This window comes from Buceros rhinoceros, unplaced genomic scaffold, assembly GCF_000710305.1.
Source record: "Buceros rhinoceros silvestris isolate BGI_N320 unplaced genomic scaffold, ASM71030v1 scaffold26777, whole genome shotgun sequence".
NCBI lineage: Eukaryota > Metazoa > Chordata > Aves > Bucerotiformes > Bucerotidae > Buceros > Buceros rhinoceros.
This window is the reverse complement of record NW_010420816.1, coordinates 1-5468: the sequence shown is the minus strand read 5'-3', so window position 1 is coordinate 5468 and position 5468 is coordinate 1.

Here is a 5468-nt window from a genome sequence, read left to right as displayed (position 1 = left end):
GCAGGAAGCGCACAAAGCACGGGTCTGTCCAGAGCTGTGGGATGGCAGCAGCTGCCTTGACAAACGTGATGGAATTGCCCCCCTGGGCCACGCACTGTTGCTTTAGAGAGTTCGCTGCTGACTGCGCTATTCCACGTACTGTGGAACCACAAAGTCCCCCCACTCAGTGTGGTCCCTTGCTGGGACAAGCAGATGCTGACTGATCCAGCGCTACTGGTTAAGATGGCTAGTTCAGTCCGCATCTTGGAAACGTGGTAAGGACCTTCCATGGAGAAATCCTCTCGGGGCAGAGAATCTCCACGCCAATGGCGGAGGAGTGCTCCACGTGTTCTCCACACACTAAGACTGATCCGTACTATGGACAGAGCCCTTCTAGAGCGCTGCACTGGGCTAGACCCTGGGTACACCTGGCTACTAGCCCTCACTGGTGGGTTTTCCATAGAATTAACTCACATGCTGGCTTTATCCTACAGACACAAACTCAAGAGGAAGAGGAGTCCCAAGTCTTTTTTCCACTCTTGGTAGCACAGAAAGACTACCCAGCCAGGAGTGAATCACTCCCCGAAACATCTGCCACTAACCTCTATTGTGCAGCTCCTTCTGCGCAAGTGGTGTTGGTCTTTTTTAGGGTTGGAGACTGTCCACCACTCAGCCCTAGCGCTGGACGGTGTGACGCTGCAGGCTGCCCTCTGTCTCCTCTAATCTAGGTGCCTTAGGATCTCTGAAAGATACAGGTCTGAGAGTGCAAAGCTACCAGGACGATGTGATCAAGGAACATGGACGGGAGAGGCGGGGGGGGGGGGGGGGGTAAGGCCTCGTGACACACAAGCTCTGTGTTCACCAAAACCTGCATGTATGCTCGCCCTTCAGGGTAGCGCTGCTGACAGGCGGGAAGCTACAGGGTGAGGGTTGCCAGTGGGTCTTTAAGGCCTCGTGACACACAAGCTCTGTGTTCACCAAAACCTGCATGTATGCTCGCCCTTCAGGGTAGCGCTGCTGACAGGCGGGAAGCTACAGGGTGAGGTTTGCAAGTGTGTCTTTCACTCAGCCTTGGTGTATGTGCACAGAAATGACCATGGAGCATATCCAAAAAGGCTTGTTTCAAGTACCCAGACCAAAAGTCTCCAGCCACTATTTGAAAAATAAATTTCTACCTTCCTGTATAAAGGTAGGAAGCAGCATCTACATGGGCTACGTGGCTGTGTGCTAAGGAGACAAAGGCCTGTCCCTGTCCACACTCAGGGGAGCTCCTGAAACTAACGGGGTGTGTCTAAGAACACAGATTAAGCCCACGAAGCTTTCAGAGGAGAGGGATATGGCAAGCGTTATTTCAGAGGAGGTTTTGTGCCAGGGCTTTAAATCCTGCAACTTATCCTGCTTTGAAACCTCACCTCTTTCGGCACCGGATCATGCTTATAACAAAGGCATGTCGCATAGCTCTTAGGGTTCCCTTTATTAGTGCTGGAGCAGACTAGTGGGGCCAGGTGCCCCGCACTGGTACAGCAGGCTCTGTGTGAATGCGTACATGATGTCAGCAGCCTAACGAACGGCTATGCTGGGGGAGATCAAAGTTGCATGGCTTTGTTCTCGTCTCCCAAAGGACTTACTTAAGGGAGCCAGGGAGGATTTATGCAGAAGTTAGCATCAGTTAGTTTCAATCAATAACCAAGTTTTCTGAATTGGATTATCAGATAATTGTTGAGCACCCAAAAAGCACGGTTACCTAGTTAATCAACAGCAAACTCCTGGTTTTATCATTGCAGGCACCCAGCAATGCCCCCCATCCTGGGCAGATGCTTCTGGTTATTCCACCTGGAATAACCCGTGTCTTTTGGTCCCTTGCAGCCTTTACATGCCGGTGCTGCACTAGATACGTTTGGTATCTACTTCACGGATGCATCATTGTACAGCAGTGACCTGGGTCTCCGGTTCAGTTTGAGCTCCTCCCAGATGCCATAACCCCCACACCTCTTTCAAGGTAAGCCCATGTTTAGAAGGCGTGTGTCTATCAATCAATCAGAAGCAAGGTTATGACAAGCCAGGATTAGTGAGTATATTTTTCTCCTGAATAAACAGGTCACATACACACACTGGCAAATAAGAGCCTTCTGTCCCTCCTCTCTCATCCCAGTAGGTAGCATCTTACTTGGCAAGAACTAGGCTACTAGCTGCTGGCATTTGTTTGCATGTTTAGCTGGAGAAATGCTTTGTTAAAAATGTCTCTTTTGTAGTTGCTTAGATTCTGCGAATCAAACCCCAGCTGCCCTCACCTGGCAGAGCAGCAGCAGCTGAAGGGTCAGGGTGGGGGACTTGGCAGGGAAACAGGTCTGCCAGGCACCACAAAGATGGCCCATGGACATGGGATTTCTGGCACAAGTGAGCAAGTAAAGAAGTGACTGCCTGATGTTGGAAGCTAAGCTACGACTTGGCTGTGACTGCTCAGGGAAGGCAGAAGCACCACCCCCTGCAACGGTGCTCAGCCTTACTCCTAGAAAGCTTGACGAATTTCTCCAGGAAATGTAATCATAAACTGACTGGTCCTCAATTGTCTGTGGCTGCAAAAGGAATTAATTAACCTGTTGGCTGGGACTCAGTGGCAGTAGCAGGTGATTCCCATCATAGCTCTCTAAAGGCAGGCATCTAGGTGAAAACACAGGTGGTGGTTAAGCCCTGCCCTTTAGAGCCCTTATGAGTTTTGCCTTGAAAAAGACCCTGCTTGCTTTCTCCTGCATTGCTACTGTGATAAATTAAGAGGCAATACTAGATCATGAATCCTATCCAAGCCCAAGCCAGACTTGCTGCCAAGTGGCAAAACCAAAGTAGTCAGTAACTAGAAATCAGAGAAAAAGAAACTCAAGGGCTTAAGAGAAACCTCCCCAGGTCTGAAGGGCACCGCATGCACAAGGTTCTCTGCTGACCACCACCCTTACACTCTTTATGGAAGAATTTTCCGTAGCGGTGTGTGAGGACACGCACCAAATGCAGTAGAAACTCATGTGTGGGCAGAATGAGTGTCGGTACGTGAGACCGTTACAGCTGCGGCTGGGTGGCCTCGCATGGCTTTGTCACAGCTTGTGCAGCTTGTGCTTCTGTCTCTAGGGCCCAGCCCCAGAAAGCCGTGTTCGTGGGAGCCTAACCTGACGGCAGGGCAAGAAGGATACGCGCATGAGTGAATGGATTTCTTGCCTCCGTAACTAGAAACCGAATGTGGAATTTCTAAGACAGCAACTCTGACTATAGCATTTATTTCTGACCCTTCCGGATAGGTGCGTTTCTCCGCCTTTTCATGGGTTATGTCCATCTACATGCACCCCACCCTCCCAGGTGACGGAGACCCCACATGTCAAGTTTCTCTCTCAAGACATGGCCTTTTCCTTTCCTGGCATGGACAAGCTGGCAAGCACAGGGCTTCCCCTCTGTCTTCTTTCTTGGTGCTTGGAATTGGGAATTTTTTTGTGCTTAGTAATTGTGGGAATGACTAATGGGGAAACGGGACTCTCAGCTAGTGTGGCAAATCACAGCAGGGAGTCAGGGCCTCCTGTCCCAAGATGAGCCACAGAATGCCCTTCCCAGGCACTAGCACCTCAGTTTCATTGTACAGTAGCCATTTCAGCAGCCTCCCTGGAAAAGGTCAGGGAGCAGTACAGTAGTCAGCAGCATTCAGTTAAATAAATAGTCATAAATACACATTACTCTGTAGTTGCAGATGCATGTTTTTCCCAATTGTACCTTGCTTTCACACTCTTAAATGAAATTTTTCATAACCCATCTTCATCCATGCTCCTTCAAATGTGCATCATCTTCTGCGGGATGTGTTGTATTTAGCACTTGGTCATTAAAACTGTAGGGGGGGGGGAGAAATTAACAGGTTGCTTTTTCATCCTTTACCTTTCCCTAATTGGAATACCTGAACGGACTTTGGGAGGGTTTTCCTTAGACTCCACCTTTGTCACCAGCTGAGTGGGTGAGAGTTTCTGGTGCAGAGATACCAAGACCAGTTATTCACCCTTATGTCCCCTGCTCTTTCAGCGCCACTTGGAACTAGAGACAAGGGACGAGCTAGAACAGCACCATTTCCATATGGAGAACAGGCAGCTGACTCCCTCCTGCCATCCAGAAGGTGGAAAAATCCTGGTGCTGAACAAGGTGGAGACTGAGGGCCTCACATACCACCTCGTCGACTGGGCTGGGCAAGATGAGAAAGCACTTATTCAAGCAAGCACCCTGTATCCCGGCCTGTCACAGGGGCACAGCACAGCCTCGCTGTCCCTCTTCCTCATTTGGCTGCTAATGGGAGTCCGGAGTTATTCCCCCAGAATAAGCAAAACTGCTCATTGTCTTTTTAATGCAGCTCTACCACCTGACTTGCTTGCAGACCAAATGCTTCACCACCCAGCTTACGAGAGAGACCAGTCAGATGCCTCGCACGGTGGACACCCTCCAGATCTATCCTGCCACCCACTGAAGGTCCCTTTTTTCTTTTCTTTTTTTTGGTCCCGTGACCCTTCCTATCCTCTCGCGGACTTCCAGAGCCCTTGTTGCTGTAGAGATGTAGTCAAGTGAAGGAAAGGAAGAAGTTCTTTTTCTCCCTTATGTTTTCCCACAGAGTTGTTTATAAGACAAGGTAAAGGCTAGGTGTGTTACAAGCTTAATGGTCTCACCGACCACGGGCAGGAGGGAAATCTGCTGAGCAGAGTAGCGGAGAGGTTGCAAATAAATACTGATTTTGGATTATTTTTTTTTTTAAGTTATGGTACCCCCCTCTGTTGTGGGAAGTCACACAGGTAGTCACCCTTCCAGCACTGATGTAGATCTTCAGCACAGGGACGGCTTAATGGCAGGAGCCCAAGCACACAGAAGGCAGAAAGCTACAGACAACATAAAGGGGACACTGTCAAAGGGAACGAAGTGTGCTTTCTGCGGGCGGCTTTCCTCCCTCCACGCACCTTGTAAGCAGATACTCCCCTCCCCACCATCTCCTTGGCTGTTCATGCAGTATCAATAACAGGAGGCAGCAAACTAGTATTTGGAGAAAGTGTTTAAGCTAATTGACATTCTGTGCTTTGTTCTGTGAACCAGGCTGGCCGGTGTGACAGCACGTTGTATTTCTGCTCCAAGAAGCGTAGAAGGCGATTGCCAGCGAGATCTGCTGTCTACAGACCTACAGCAATTCTGCCCAAGGCCTCCTCTCCAAAGGCAGAACCGTTTTGTAAAGGAGTGACGGCGGCTGCCAAAACCGCTCTGCCCTTAAGCCAGCAAGGTAAGAAAGTTGACAGTGTCCCCTTTGTTTGTATGGATAGTCAATCAGTCAGAGCCCTTCGTGCGCAGGGAGGGGCGGGGGTCACTCACTCTGATGCTTCCCTTCGAAACAACAAAACCAGAACAGACAGACAGAGAGCCAGGAATATTACAGAAGAGTGGTGCCAGGAGAGCACAGCCCTCCCACAGACACACACGCACACACACAC